Raw genomic sequence first — 16791 nt, 5'->3', positions numbered from 1 at the left:
TATGAAACAGGAAAAAGAGAACAGGAAGGTAATTACCTTTTAACATTACATACTGAAGGAATTGTAGCACTGTACACACCAAGGCTGATATTGTCTTCATGTCATGTAGAACTAAAAGTTGGAGGGAACAGGTATGTATTTCATACGATTTATGGAACATTTTATAAAAAGCACTATCTGCAGAGGCCTGTTACAGAGTTTTAGGACTGGAGCAAAGGTTTCATTCCAAGCAGGCTGCACAGGGACTGAGAAATCAGCGGAGTCCAAGGGCCTGGGTTGAGGGCTCCTCACAGTTCTTACTGTCTTCAGCAACACTAAAGATCTTTCACTAAATTATAATTTGAATAAAATTAGGATCAAAGGACTGACATCACGAACAGAAATACAAGCTCAGAAGAACTGTCACCTCGTAAATTTGACTTCGTCTTTGCCCAGTGGCTTTTGCCGAAGCTGTGACTCTTTATGATGCTACCCCTCAGCAACGGTCTGAGAACTGAACATGTGAAGGATGGCTGACACTCCTCTGTACTCATATGGCAGTCATGGGAAACGCCATCTATAAGCTACAAAAGTCAGGGTAAAGCACCAGTTGGAAGACAGTAGAAAAGAAACTAGCGATTTAGCAGAGAGCCATAGGAATTGTGTGAGCTAGACAGAACAAGAGTAGTGATATTAAAGGATCCACATGCTGTAGGTGTGTTTTGTGTGCACATGTGTACATATGCGTAATTGTGCTGACCAGCCGAATTCTTCCATTACTTTCCTCTCTTCCCCGTCTCACTACTCTTTATGCATGTGAACATGTGTGTACACGTAACCAAACTCTGCATTTTGGTTAACCTTGCTTTCTGTCTTCATTCTGTTTCAAGACCCTCAGCTGCAAGTTAGGACAATTTTAATTAAATATCTCTATGTGGGTTATCAGCATTGTTCTACTTCTTTATGGAAGCCCTGCCTCAGTTAGTAGGACTGCACTGATAAAACTAAGAGAAGAATCTTAATCTGAGGAACTAAGGTATTTTATAGTCATTAATCTGTGAAGCAAGGGTACTGAATTTCACCACAAATAGTCTTAAATTGCCTTTGAATATATTAAAACAGCCAGCATTGCAAATACCAGTATTTTTAAAAAAACCCACCACCACCACTGAGCATCTTTTCTGAACAGACACCTACGTCTGCATAGACATCCTGGCCCTGTATCCAAGTAAGTTATTTAGATAGCCCCATCCTTATCTCTGTCTCACCATCTGCAGTGTAGCCATCCCAGTTCATAGAGGGTCATACACAGTGGTTAAGGAGTCTGCCCAAGTTTTAAGCTCACAAGGTGCAAAATCACACAGAGCTACCAGATCATTCTCCCTCTCCTAGCTACAAAACTCTGGTTATACAAAATCACTGGTGGGCTTATGGTATAACAAGCTTTCCTTTTCTCCATCCTCATGCAGAATGACTCCAGGAACAAGCCTATAAAAATTTTGATATAAACTTCATACACTGTTACAAAATTTTAGTTCTTTAGTGCAGATAAAACCATCAGTAAGTAATGCATATCTTGAATAATGCTCTAGTCAAACCCCCGTAATTAAAACCTATGGGGACACGGACAATTTTCAATAAAACAAATGAATAAACAATCTTCTGTTCAAGGGCATAGAAAGTAACTTTACAAGAAAAATTCAGCAGCCTAAAGGAAGTACCTAAAGCTCAGATATTGCTACCTTTCCCTTGCATTGATTTTATTTCCAAAGCTGTGTTAAAACTTTGATATTTGTTTATGATTTTGCAATACAGCCTGAAGAAATTATAACCATATATTAAAACTAAAATACTGAGATAAAATAAAGCAAAAACTAAGTAAACTTTTAGACCAGGCATAAGAAAAGAATCCTTTCAGATTTGAGTGAGGTTCTTCACTATAGCTTCTTGGCACTAGGGGTAACTTTCCAGTATATACTGACATCCTTGTCATTATACCAAGTATAACAGCAAAAATATTCCTCCCTTTAAATCCATCTTTAGATAGCTTGTGGTCTGATAGATGGATAGATTCCTTCAAAGCAGAGCCTGCATCTCCTTAGTCTTCAACTTTTACTCTCTTAATGAATTAACCTGCTGTTTACTTAAGCAAAGAACTAGATGTCTTAAATGTTCTGGGCATGTCGGAAAGATATTGCCTCCCAAGATGGCAAAAGAAGCAAGTAAGAATCTGCTGGCAAGCTGCTCTGAATAGATCCCAGGCAGCTTGTCTTGTGATGAAACTTTCACTTCAGTGGAAGGCTAAATATCAAGGCTACATAAATCCCTTTCATTCACACAAGCAGGATTCAATAAAAACTGTCATCCTAAATTCAAAAAAGGAGACCAACTCACTGAAGCTTTGAAAATTTACCTCTATTCTTCTACATACACTGAGTAAAATGTATAGGAATTATACTCATTAATATGGGCAGGCACAGCAGTAAAGGTGATGCTTATTTTCACTGTTAATAAACTATAACTATGACTACCAAGATTTTAACAGAAAAATGCTCTGAATTATTTTATTTAGAAAACTTATTACTGTAAACAACAAAACACTGATTAGGAAACTGAATTAATGTTGGTCCACTGAAATAGTAGTGGCACAATTTATTTCATTCCTGCCAACGGATCCAAAGTTGACAAGATCCCTCAAGCAAACAGAATCCTGAGGCACAATCGAGTTTAAATTTGAGTACAGGATTATGTTCAGTCCACTATGTGATTAACTTAATCCTGATCTTCAGAGCTGGCTTCTTTAACCAAGTCATTCCAGACCACTGAGCTGCTGAGAAATAGAAAGCTTCTGAAAGTAGCAGTTATAGACAGAAAAGAATGTTTTTCACTCAGTGAAATCCATGCGCTTCCTTAATTTATGCCTCCAACTGAACTGATTTGATTAAAGTTTTGTTCCATTTTCTTTTAATTAGCCAGGGCAGCTTAAATTAATTATTAGTCTTATGTATGGAAACAGTACCAGGAAGTTCCATGCAGGCATCATACAAACGTGAAATGTAAAACCGAATGTTTAGTCTAAAGATTGTTCAGTCTTAAGTTAAAAAACAAGACGCACTGAAATGTATTACTGATTTAGTTTCATTGGTAAAAATTTTAAAAATGCAATCCACAAGTTTAAAACCCGGTGATTTAAAAGCCATCATGGTCAAGCGCTGCATAAAAACCTCCATGCAAAATTCTGTCTAATGATGCTGGGTGTTACGTGGAAGGGTAACGCTGTGCAGTCACTAGCCTGGAGCAGTCATTGCTCTCCTCCCGATAACAAGGACAGAGTCTGTACATGAACCTGGCTCAGGGACAGAAAGGCAAAAGCTTTCAGTTATCCGCCTCCGGTATCTATTTGCATAAAGCTAAATACAATCTAGTACACATTTAGATATGAGTATGTTCTGAGTTACTCAATCAAATTCCACTGAGCTATTCTCTGGTGTAAATAAAAGCAAAATCTGGTCTTAATTGTGTATGTGTTGTCTATGCTGCTAGAAAATATATGCACTTCTCGTGGACAACTGAACTGTTGAAAGTTCTTGTTCACTGTTAAAGCAGTTAAATATGCTGACCTAATTTGTCTTTGATGGTTACATCACTTTAAGTTAACTGAGGACAAATCTCACTTTCCAGTGCCACTGTTTCAAGCTGTTCCATAGCAAGCACCAGTAGGTAACAAGCACCATGCTGCACCGTCACAGTCAGTGCTGCCTGAAGAAGAGCTGTACATCTTGTTTTAGCCAGAATAAAAATTTATCTGCAAATTGTCAAAGATTCAGTGGTAAGAACTCAAATCTCCTATTTCTTTAAGACAAATACACGTAAGAAGAGGGAATACTCTCCCTCTTGTTGTACATAGATACAGCATTTCTTCTTCTTTGTATCAACCATCACTGTTTTGTTTCTTTCCAACTGGTGAGTCAATGTTCAAAGTACAGCTTTTAAGTACTTTTTCCACCATAGCTGCTATCTTCTTTATAGCAGAAGAGTTTAATTCTGCTTTATACTGTGGTAGCCATACCATATTATATATTATAGTGCACTGCTTGCTTATTTTACCATAGCAATTGCAGCTACTGTCCCCAAGAAGAAGCTGTAGATTAAATTGCTAGGACAGGAGCTGTATGCTAGTACAGTCTAGAATTAAGCTTACATACCACACTTGTAAATTAGTGGGAAGAGGACGCATGGCTGACTATTAAAATGCATTGCTTTTAATGTAAGAGGCTCTCTTACATTTGTTCTTAAACATCCATTTTTTTCCTTTTAGTTTGTTTTGAGAGCTTGGCATTCCAGGCTGTGAAGTTTAAAAAAGCTGACCTCGAAAACACTTTTATTTTTGAATGTTAGTTTAGTTTCACACCCTGAAAGTAGCTTCCTGCCTTCCAGATTTTGCTGAACGTTGTACGACCAGCCACGCCTGAACTCGCTGCACAGCTCTGTTCAGGTTGCACCACAATTGTTAAGGACCTATCCATTTACAGCTTGAAATATGAAAAAAGTCTGTTTTACTAACCCTTGCTATGATGCTAATCACCTCCACCCTCCTCCATGGAAACGATGATCTGCTCGCGCACACACCTTACTGCTTTTAGAGGTGGCAGGCCAGCTCCCTGCAGCAAAATTTTTCTGAGATCTTCTTCAGCATTGGAAGAAGGGCATTTTTACTCCCCCATAAGCTTCATGCAGTGTTCTCACTGATTTCAGACACAGGTAGGTATTTCAAAGACCTACCTAGGGAGGACCTTTTTCCCATGAAAAACCTGAAGCAGTCTTTCTAAAAATTTTGCATGCACTGTGCAGATAAGCACAGCACAGTGCTCTCTTGCACCCCGCTAAACTGTGAGAATGTCTTTTAATTAAAGCAATCTGTTGGGCTGACATTAAGGGTGAAGGGGTTGCTCTGTGCTAACATCAACTTGTAACATTTCCATGAAACTTCCCTAATAACAGTACTATTACTATCTACATAGTAATTTTGATAGGCCCTGCAAGAAGCAAAACCATGAGTATATAGACACAGTGTTCTACAGGGAAATGTGGGATTGTATCAAGGATGTTGATACAGCTGGAGTTGTGAAATATGTACAGTACTCAATGCAGGCATTAACTTTATACTCTCAGACTTTCCCAGACTCTAAAGATGCTGGGCTAAAGACACTCAGTTATAGACAACTCCCAAAGGTGGCTGTTCAAACACAGAACACTGTCCTAATTCCTGAGATTTCCAGCTAGCTGCAAGCTCTGCACATTTAAATTTCAGATAGCTGTGAAAGAATCAACAGCACATTACACGTTAGTTTATATTTCTTTCACACGTGACCCAATTCAGAAAGGCTTACTTGGAAAATATTTCCCCATCTTACAAAATCACTTATTCACAGTTCAGATGGACCTTATTCTCACCTCACACTTGGCATCACATTTCACATCTAGCATCACATTTAATCAGATTTACAATGCCACTGTCTGTAGTAGAATTGCTCCTGATATGTACTAATGCAGTTCACAATTAGGGAAAAAGCACATGACATAGCAAAATCAGGATACAGCAGTTTACCTGTTCATGCCTGTCAGATGAGCTGCTATAACTTATGGAATGTACACTCTTAGCTTATCCCAATTATGAAGTAAAACAGGCTCACTTCAGCCTGAATTGAAGAATGAGAAGACGGAACATAGCTGAAAAATTATTAACTTGCATTGGAGGTACTAGCCATCATCTACTGGCGCTACAAAGGAACATTATTCTGTGCTAGACTGCTGCTGCTTAAGGGTTTTTTAATTTGTTTTTTACTGCAGGCACCACTAGAATGCATATTATGAAATAATACTGTTATGGCAGCCCTCTCATAGAATCACGACTTCTTCTTAGCCAGCTGCAGTATTTACATGGATTTATTAGATCCAAAAGTCCATATAAGCTTTTACACAAGTACATCAGCTGAATAAAAATTAGGCATCTAAATGTTTCACATAACCACGGCATTTAAGGTAGGACAGAGCAGTACAGTAGCTCATGCTGGAGTAGCTTTAGTAAAGCAAACAGATTTCAACAGTGCTGAAACTGCTGATACTGTAGGCATCAGAATCCAGCGCTGCTGCACCTTCTAAAGCATTGGTGTCAGGAAATCATTATCAGCAATCAATGGCATTAGGAAAATGAGTCTGACATCAAAGTGGAAATATTTGAAAGCAGGAAACCTTATTGGGGGGGGGGGGAGGGCGGAATCAAGTCTGCAGTCTCCCAGTGGCTTAATGCTTTCTTTGTACAAAGAACTTCCCTTTACAACTCTCACTACTTCTCCCTTTCCCACACACGTACATTCAAAGGCAAAACACACTGGCAGTCCCCCAGTCTTCTGACTGTAAACACCACAGACACCCAAGAGAGGTGTCTGGCCAGGGAGAAGGGCACACGCTGCATCCCCGTCCTGCAGGTGAAGGAGCCATACGTGCCTAAGGGACGTTGCTCCAGAAGGCATCGTTACTGAAGGGCTTCAGTGAAATGTTTGCTGGGGTGACACCGCTGAGCTAGTGCTCTTACTTGGTTCGTTCTTCAGCAAAGGTCTGAATGTAAAACGCATGCCTCAGAGGAACGGGAAACCTTGTGATGCCTTTAAAATGCATCTCTCGGTCTTTTGAGAGATTCCAAATCATCTGGGCAGCGTGTGGGGTGTCATAAAAGAGGTGCAATGTGGGATTGATGCATCACATCTGCAAGAGTACCGAAAGCGGTATTTTTCTAGAGTTTAATTCTGGATAACCAGAAACTGAGTCTTTATTTAACAAGCAATTACATTAGTCCCTTCTAAAGATACAAACATTAAAAACCAGGGCTTTCAGATTCATTTGTCTTTGGCTTATGATGAAATACTCAGTCTTTGCTTGATTCTTACCCCAGGTAGGCTAGTATGAGTTCATTTAACTCCACTCAATTAAATGGAGTACCACCAATTTATGCCAGCTGATAGTTCAGGACCGTGATCCTTTATTAAAAGGGCACTTCTAGATATCAATTTATTTTGCTTAATAAAATCAAATGCTACGCTATCTAGCACAGCATTTTAGCTTGTCAGAATAATGCTTTTACGTATGTGAGGCTTGTAATTCTCCCCGTAAAGACAGACTGAGAGCAGTGAGATCCACAGCGGGTAGAAGAACTCAGCTCCACAATCCTGACAGCAACACACTGCAAAATCTCAACGTGGTAAACTACACAGTACGCAGGCACAGAGCCAAGCATGTATCCTTTAGAGATCTCCGTATAACATACAGAAATATGAGAACAGCATGTTCTCACTCATTCTAACAAACTGGCACAGACCCACTATGAATGGAAATTAATATCTACCACACCAAAAAGCCAACCAATTTTTTAGCCATTTTACAGGTCCCCGTTATAAACTGCACCAGTATTGCAGGCAGCCCAAGAAAAATAGTTATTGGAACTGGTAGGCAATAATAAATAACATTCAGTGGGTAGCATCAGTTATGATATGACTTAATACTGGGCTGAAGTTGCTTTCAAAACCAAAAATATTTATAGATAGCTGGCTACAAACATTGACAACAATCAAACAGTCATAGAATAAAAAACTGTTAGCATTTTCTGGACAGTGTAGTCTTTTTCAAAAGCAAATGCATAGCAGTTTATTTCAAAGCAACTAGAATAACTGCTGAAGCTGGTGTTTATATAATCTGAGTAAACTTGACACAAATGGAAAAACTCTGCTTTCAGTTACAGACGTACAGCCACTGTGAAGGGGAGAATTTGTCCCCAAGGGAACATACCATGCCTAAGTAGGAAAGGGCCTCAGAGCCAGACATAAGCCAACTGGACCCAGTTCTGTTCTCAGCTATACCCAGTTAACTATGTTCCCACAGCATAAAAAATCATGGCACTTCTAAAAACAATCAAGTCAAAGAAAAAAGGGTATTTTAAAACCCAGTGTCAGCTTTTTGAGGAAAATCAAGGGGACAAATACCATCAAAGACTGCTTAAAGATTCAGGTAAATAAATATTGTTGGCATTTTTTGGTGGCATATTTCCCCAGATGTAGTCACGCTGTTGAGACATTCCCAAGTTTAGGGAGAAACTGCAAAGTGTTTGTAAGGAATAGATGAGAAAATTCATCCAGTAAGATACAATCAGATTTCTGCCAGAGTGTGCAGGAAACAGCATCAATCTCCCAAAAAACACTGGAACACATAAAGAAAGATGTAAAAGAGGAAGCGTCAGAGGCAAGCAAGAGGAATAAATTGCAGGAGGGAGTTCAAGTTAAGGTGACAAACAATCTACAAGCATCTCCTGTAAAACGGGAAAGCTAAAGCCAAACACTTCGTGTCTTCCAGCTCCACCTATGTTATATGGCTCCTTCACTGCTACAATTTGCTCTATATTGACCAGTGCTCCAGAAGTTTTTTCTATATTTTTCTCTTGTTCATTCTTCAATACTGCACGCCTTTTTCTTTACTCTCAAGTCATTCTTTCAGCATTGCTCTTAGCTCTTTTCAATTACTGGAATCTTTGTTCATCAATTTTAAAGGAGCTCAGGGAGCTCATAAAAATAATTTTTAAAATCCATCTTTCTCTTGTAAATTAGCATTGCAAACATTCATTCATTCTTTCACTCATTCTACTACTTCACTAGTCTTCTAACCAAGAATTTCCTGAGTATATTCCACTTTTTTGTAAATTAGAAAGTTGATCTTTGAAACTCTTCAACATACTGTTTTTTACTGCCTCAAATGTGAGCTGAAAGCACACCAAACTGAGCTTGCCTCAACTTTTACCGAGTTAGCAAGAAAAATTCTCATTCACTTTTAGAGTATTTTAAGAATGACAGTTCAACACTAACACTCTGTAATGTTATAGTCCACAAATGTGAGCCTCAAAACATTCCTGTGAATTTGAGAGGGTTTGCTGAATCACTAGGATTCCTTTCGAAACACCTTTGATCTTCAAACCTAGAGGAGACTTTTAAAATTTAATCTGTTCTTTATGCTGCAGCGATGACTGCCTTCACTGGCTGACACAGCATGTGCCATAGCCACCTTGAGTGCTTATAATCCACCCTGATGCAAGGCTGAAGTAGACTGGTTGAAGCCACCCGTGTGCCTCCTCGCAGAGACCCCAGCACTGCAAAGCAGCCCTCAGAATGGCATTTTGATATTTGAGATCTGTAAATATCAAATACAGATATTTGGTACAGGGCAAATTTTCATTTTCAATAACCCAGAGCACTATTGAGAGTATTGGAAGCTGCCCAGCCATGAGCTGCCAGTGTCCCTAAAAGCCATAATTAGCCTGATTACTCAGGAAAACGATGAAAGTGATAAACTTGCCAATTAGCGGTCATTCAAACACAAAGACCTAAAGAAGAACGGCTGTTTCACCAACTGGTTGGAGTATGCCAGCACTGGAACCCCAACAAGCAGGAAAAAGCACTGGTCTGGCTTAGTTTGGGAAAAACAACTCACCAAATAGCATGAAAAGGCACAGAAAAAAGGAAGGAGTAAGACTCCACAATTTCCTGACAACATCCAGCCCCACATGGACTAGACCTCAGCATTAAGTTCTCACTCTGGGAAATGACTGATAGAGCTCAACAGTGTTTGAAATATTAACATGAAGTATGTAGAATTAATACAGTCCATCAGCTGCAGTTTATGAAATAACATTTCTTACTGTAAATGCAGAGAGTATCATATTTAAACCTATTGCCAAAAGATAACACAGTTTAATTTAAGAAATCGTATTTCTTTCCATTTAGCCTGTACTGCCTAAACCAGACTCACCAATAATTTAAGGCAGGTGCCTCACCTTCCTCCTCAACACAAACTTGTAAAAGTAGTTCTTAAGCCAGTAAAGAACAATCGGGAGCCATTATGCTCTAATATTATTTTGAATTGTCCTGTATGTTATCCTCTCTAACTCTTTTTAATTCACACACATTTCAGAGCAAAGATAACATCTGTGGCTGACCACAGTGAAATGCTCTTCTATCATTCATGCATGTCTCTTTCACAATACTACATAAATAGCACTTTGCAGTAAATTCACAAGAGTGTCTGAATTTCTTTCTTCTGGGGTCACTCTTCCTTACACTTCCAGCTTCTACCACCTACTTCCCCACGCTCTTCCTGAACGACTGAAGAGCTCAGCGTGAACGGGTCTTCTGCAGCCTTACAGCAGTGTAACGAACAACTGAGTCTAGCCCAGCAAACCATATAGCAAAGGGCTGCTGTCCTCAGAGGATGCACTTTACCAAACAGATAGTCACCAATATTTGCTATCTACAAGTGGGCAAAAAATAAAGCATATTGATTCCTATTGCATTAAGTATCTGGATAAAGAGATGCGGCATAAAAAAAGCGATGGAAGACAAACTACAGCCCACACTTCCTAACATCCATGAATTAATGTTAATGCACAGATTTTTTTTTTTTTAATAAAAAGTATACTGAAGTGTAGGTTATGGTAGAAAGAGATTATAATAATTAATCTCTGTGATGCATGCAAATACACAAATATCACAGAAAAAAAAATTTTTTTAAATGTTATATACTTTACATGTACAAACTAATCCAACATCCAGCATCAAGTACTGCAGCATTACTTCCATTACATGAACACATTTTCCAGAAAGGCAAAGAAGAAGAAGAAGCCACAGTTCTGACTGAGGAGTTACTGACTAACAATAAACTATTTGTCATTATATCTATCAATCTGTCATTACTCTAGCAATTATGATAATAACTAAATACTTCAGCTACTAAGTCAGAATAAAAACTGGATTCAAGCTAGAGCTTAATTACCAGAAGACTTTTTCCAGTATGAAAAATGGAGCACAGAGATTTTCTTTAATCAACCCAGAATTTTTCTTCCAATACCTATCCTCAATTAACAATCTTTAATCACAGGTTGCATTTACACTATTTACATTTTCTGTAACTAAGTCTCATTCTAAAATATATACATTGTCCGTGAATCTCTATTCATACAAAAATCAATATCTAAGCCATAAAATGCAATCTCTAATTTTAAATAATGTAATGGCAAATGCTAACTCAGGATGACCAGTAGCTTCTCCCATTTAGTGACATCAAACACAAAGAAACTAGACTTGCGCTACATGTCCATTGATAACAGAGACATCCAATGGACCCAGAAGTCTGTTCAAGTGTATTAAAACTTTCTGGCTAGAAGAATCAGACACCGTAATCCGTGCCCATGAAACTCACCAACTGTGCATTCAGCAAAACTGCACCAGCAGTACATGTTTAAGACACACAAGGAAGAAGGTCTATGCCCAAGTTAGAAAGAAGTTGGGATACCTCTCTCAGGATGCATGTTTGTGGTGTACCTGAACAGACTTACTGAAGACAACTGAAAGGCTACTATTAACCTAGATACGGACTATAGACGCTTCTAATCAGTATTGAACACTTGATCATCACCATAAATTAATCAGAATTTTCTACCCAATACAGACTGAGAGAAGGTAGTATAATAAGCTTTTTTTTTAACACCCCCCCAAAAAAACCCTAAGAATTATCTCAACCACAGGACCACACCCAGTGCTTTTTTACTATCGACTGGTTTGTCTTTACATTTTAAAGATGTTTTAAAGTATTTAATAGAAAACAGTGTGAACACCTATTATTTGTATTGCCTTTCTATTTAAAAATAGCAATTATTTTCTTTTGCAACTTATTTCAAGATTTAAATTCTTATAACTAGATAAACATCAATATAAAACACTGTATTATTCTGAACAGAATTTCACAGTTTGGAGCATTGGGCAAAATAAATCTGTAACTTTAGAAACTATCTATAATAATAATAATGAACTACATATTTAAGCCATCTTGCAGCATCAGTTCCCAAGCAGAACACATTAGTGAGCACTAATGAGAATGCACTAAAGCTTGATACTGCTTTTCATAATTAGAATGATTTTGTCAGTCATTTTAGGCCAAGTATTTAAGACAGAAAATTAAAAATATTGCAACAACCAAAATCCCAAAACCTTGTGGGATTTTTTTCCTCATTTCTCATGAAAGTCATTTTTCTTGTGTATCTGCATTTCTCTGCAGTCCTCACAAGAATGGCATCACAGCAAAGATTCAGAACAAAAAACTGACTAGAAACAAAAGTAGAAAGAGGCTCTCTAGCTAGAAACCTTTAGCAAGATACTGAATTCATTCTTATATTGCCATCATTTTCCAAATCAGATTTCAGCTATTCATTTTAGATAGCATTTTACAATTGCTCTTGAGTCTATTTATATTCTTTGACTACTCGTTTTGCTATGCAGTTAAGTAAAAGACACCTGAAAAAGATTAGTAATGATATTCTCACTGGTTTACTGTAAAAGAAACTGAATATACCCAATGTAATTTGTCCTCTGCTAAAATTACACTTCCATGGTTAGTTACTGAGTTTTCTTATTAGGTCACGTATACTTAAGAACACTGATATCCCTGTAGTTCATTTTACCGACAACAGAACATTACCATTATGACAACAGGAAAAAACCTAACGGATAGAAGTGTCAATGATCACCTCTTAGCTACTCAAGGGCAATTTGGTTAAAAATGCATGCTGATACAGACTGAAAAAGAAGCAACCCTGAAGAAATAGGGGTTGTCGTAACCGATGTTCAGTTTGGATTAGGAAGAGAAAGTTCTAGCTAAAGGAAAAGGGAGGACGACTCATCTGGAGTGTCATTCATGGACATGGAAACTTTCTTTCTTCCCTCTGAGAAAAATGCCTGGCAGTTATGTACGCAAGTCCATTTAGGACAAATCATATTGTTCTTCTCACATTTCTGGAAGAATTGGCTGTTAAATGACAAAAAACCAAAATCCGTTATTCTTTGAAGTCACATGTAAGTGCGGGTTGCCTATTCTCCCAGCACTGTCTCTTCTACAAGTCCAGAGTCTCTGCAGAAGAAAGCAAGAAAGGCTGAGTGGATCCAGGAGCAACAGGTAGAGCACGCCCAAGTAGATTCACGATCTCTGCATCTCCTCAGAGAGCCCTCCCTTCAGGGTTCCCCCTTGCAGGGCTACAGGCCCCTGTGCTCACTGAGAAACCCTGCAAATACGTAGTATTGGTGGTGTACCAGTAAGTACCACTGGTGGTACTACCCTGCAGGGAGTACCAGAGCCTTTGCAGAACTGCATCATTTCTGAGTGGTTCACTTTATCACTCATGACTATTTTGGGTCCATTATATTTGCAAATGCTCCACGGCCTCTTCAATGAGTGGACGTAACATAGACTATTCTTTATATAATAACGAGAGAGAGAGATTACGAATGGAAGCTCCTGGATATTATCATGGCAGATTACAATCTAAATCACTAATTATTTTTTCATAATTTGATGTCGAGTACTATGTAATATTTTACGTTGATGACAGCCAGTCCACCAAGAGTGAACCACAGCATACAAAGCAGTGATAAATATGTATATGATTAAATCACTTGCTTCTAGGGAATAAAGCTTTAAAACAAACTCTGCATTTATAAAATAAATGGAAAAATTCCCCATGAACTTAACAAGAGCAGAAGGAATTAGCAAGTAGTATGAGAAACTCTGCGGTAAATTTAACCACAGCATTAAAACTCAGCATTTTCTTCATTTAATGCAATGCCTTCTTTGTATAGGCTGAAAATATAAAATATTACTGAGTATATAAACCTCAAAACAGAAATAACTGTAGGTGGTTTGGAACAAGTAAATGCTGTATTTATACAAGTACAGCATTCAGCAAGCATTTGTCAACATTAGTCAGTCATTGAGCAGGTACCCTGTACTCAAGTACACTGAATACGTGCCTGCATAATTATGGCTTGTTTGCGTAACATCTGGTGGGGAAAAAATATCATGATATGAAAAATACAGAAATATTTTCCTAAAAGAAAAAATGCCAGTAGAACAGGACTGTTGTGTCCTTTTCATAACAAGTAGCCTCACATCAATAAAATCCAGTCATCTTAAAGTATCAACTATATCAGACCTCCAGAACAGAAAATAAGTAGGTATGCAATTAAACACAATTTCCCAAGAGTTGTAAAATTCAATTTCCTTCAGCTCCTTGTGTCTATAAAAAATATAAAACTTAAATGCATGCAGATGTTTGCTGTTAATTAAATCAATTTATCATTTAAGATCTGACCGAACAGCCTAAGGCTTTCATTGCTTAGGGGCATTTTATATCCGCATAGTCCTAATAAATCTGCTTGTGAGATGTACTGTACACATTATTCCTAAGAACGTCTGTAGAGCAAACAGTAATAAAGTTACAAGTTCTTCTCCTCTATTCTCTTCTCAGTGTCATTGTATTAGAATTAGAGTACCAAACATTGTTGTCTGCAACATTCTCAACAGTAAGAACACAAAAAGTGAATCCAAATGAAAATGAAAATTAATCTAAAGGGGGAGCGGGGAAGGGTGTTGTACTGGACTTTAGAAAAAAAAATCTCTGTTCTTTGCTTATATTAAATCAAGAGGAATGTGAAGCAAGCAAACATCCTTTTCTGTTTTGGTTTGCAAAACCAAAAAAAGAAAAAAAATAAACCCACCCTACAGACCCACTCTTCCACATGGGTGTTCTTTTTCATTTTAATTCCATCCCTTTAAGAAGAAAATCACTTCAAGAAAACATTCCACAAATCCACAAATGTTATGTTAGTTTACAATGAACAGGTGAAGAAAAAATCTCTCCGTAGCACAATGCAATGGCATTCAAAGGGATCAGTGTTATCTTAGGACAGGAAATAGTAGAGATACATTTCATAGTGATCCACACAAATATCCCTCCCTTGTACTCTGGTCCAGGCTGCTCCAGCTCCTGAGCAAATTTGTCTGGAACCGGCTCAAATACCTGAGCACTGTGCCATGTCCTGCATGAGCGGTGTCACATTAACATACTCATAATTCCACTTGTATCTTCTGCATTACTGACCTCCTCCCTCTCCCAAAAACAAAGGCTACTTTTACATAGCCCAGTATTAAAGTCAGTGGTATGAACAGAGATAAGGCCAAACTCCAAAACTTAGATTCCTACACGTTATCTGTTTGGTTCCGATTCTGGAGGATCGGGTTCTGCAAAATGCTGCAGATCTTCACATCTTTGTAGACAGGGTTCTTAATCCTGCAGAATGTAATGACCTGCCTGATGCCTATTTCTACGTAAGAATGTATATACATGTATTTATATTGACAAGATAGTTTATATAGTGAAATAATTTTTTAGAGTTTTTTAGCATGAAGAGCCTGTTTGTCTGTATGGGATGGGGATAATACAACTTTGAACATGTTTCTGTCATAAGTATTTATTTGGGTGATAACATCTAGTAAAACAGAAACACGATCCACCTGAAGTGATTTCAGGCAAGACCACTATCAGTAAATCTAGCAGGAAAAGAGGCGTCCGAACTTTCAGAAAGAACAAAGCAAAGCTTCTCCACAATCTGAAATGCCATGGGTTATTGCAGAAGCAGAGTAATTCCTGTTGAGTTCTCCTTAATCCTGGGATTTAAATGCAGGCTCCTGAAGTGTGTGAAACTCATTATCAATGTGAAAAAATATAGTCTCTGATACTAGCTGTATCAGCTTAAGAAATCTACCCTCAGCATTTCTTCTTGCACAGTGTGTGAGCAGACAGCATACAGACTTGGAGCAATGCAACAGCACGTGTTTCTGTTTGAGCTGAACAGTTGCTTCTGCTGAAGCAGCAAGCTGCACGTGGCATCACCAGGCAGCTCTGCCAATTCACTGGAAATGGGACTTCTACTGTAGCCCTTCTTTCTGCTAAGGACTGTGTACCACTGACATACAAACCACTACAGCCCTGCCGTGACAGCATGAGGTTACAGGACGTAAACCGCCTATTTATAAAAAATGAGGTCCCAATGGGAAAAAAGCTTTTAATCCTTTACAATGTATAATACCAGTCATTAGAAATAGGAAGGTCCCAGCCCTGCGAGATCGCGCTCAGCTCCTGGCTCCCCAGCCCCAGGAAGCAGCCAGCCCTTGCTGCTCCCTAACGCTTTTTTTTTTACCCCCTCAAATAGCCATTCGTGTTACGTGCGTTGTCAGTGTTAGTCTGACATCAAGAGAAGCTTCGCAGGACAGAACCGAGGTCAAAAGGATCAGGAGTATTTCTTTAGACAATGCTACCATCTCAGATGCCTGACTGTTAAGCAGACCTTTTAAACCACATACATTGGTTCATGTGCCAGTACAACCAAGACTCCGCTTGAAAACATTGTGGATTTTCTGGTCACTTCTATTAGGTATAGTTCAACACAACAGAAAACCAGAGAAATCAAAAAAGCTGAAATACAACTTGTTCTTTCCTCCCAAAGAAACAAAATCAGTCGAGCCATCAGGGCAGAAATTTTCAAAAACAGCTAGTGGTCTCAATGTCTTAATTTCTGGGTGCCCCAAAATGAAACAATTTAAAATGCACTTTTTCTGCATCGATTCAAAAGTAAATCTCTTCACAGTCACTCCATTTCACTTAAGAATTGAGTTGTCCAGTATCACTAATCAATTCTGGAAATATTTTCTTGTAAGACAGGTCAAAGAGCCACAAATTAGTACCATTTCTACTTACTAGTGTCTTTTTACATTTTCTACATATTTCAAAGCTAGGAAAAATGCTAATCCTCCATTAAGCTATGAGTAACAAAAAATATTTTACTAGCTAGAGAAAACATTTTTGCCTTCTAACCTATTGAATCATCA

The sequence above is a fragment of the Calonectris borealis genome, chromosome 14 (genome assembly GCF_964195595.1).
Source record: "Calonectris borealis chromosome 14, bCalBor7.hap1.2, whole genome shotgun sequence".
In the NCBI taxonomy this organism is placed as follows: domain Eukaryota; kingdom Metazoa; phylum Chordata; class Aves; order Procellariiformes; family Procellariidae; genus Calonectris; species Calonectris borealis.
This window is presented reverse-complemented; position numbering follows the sequence as displayed.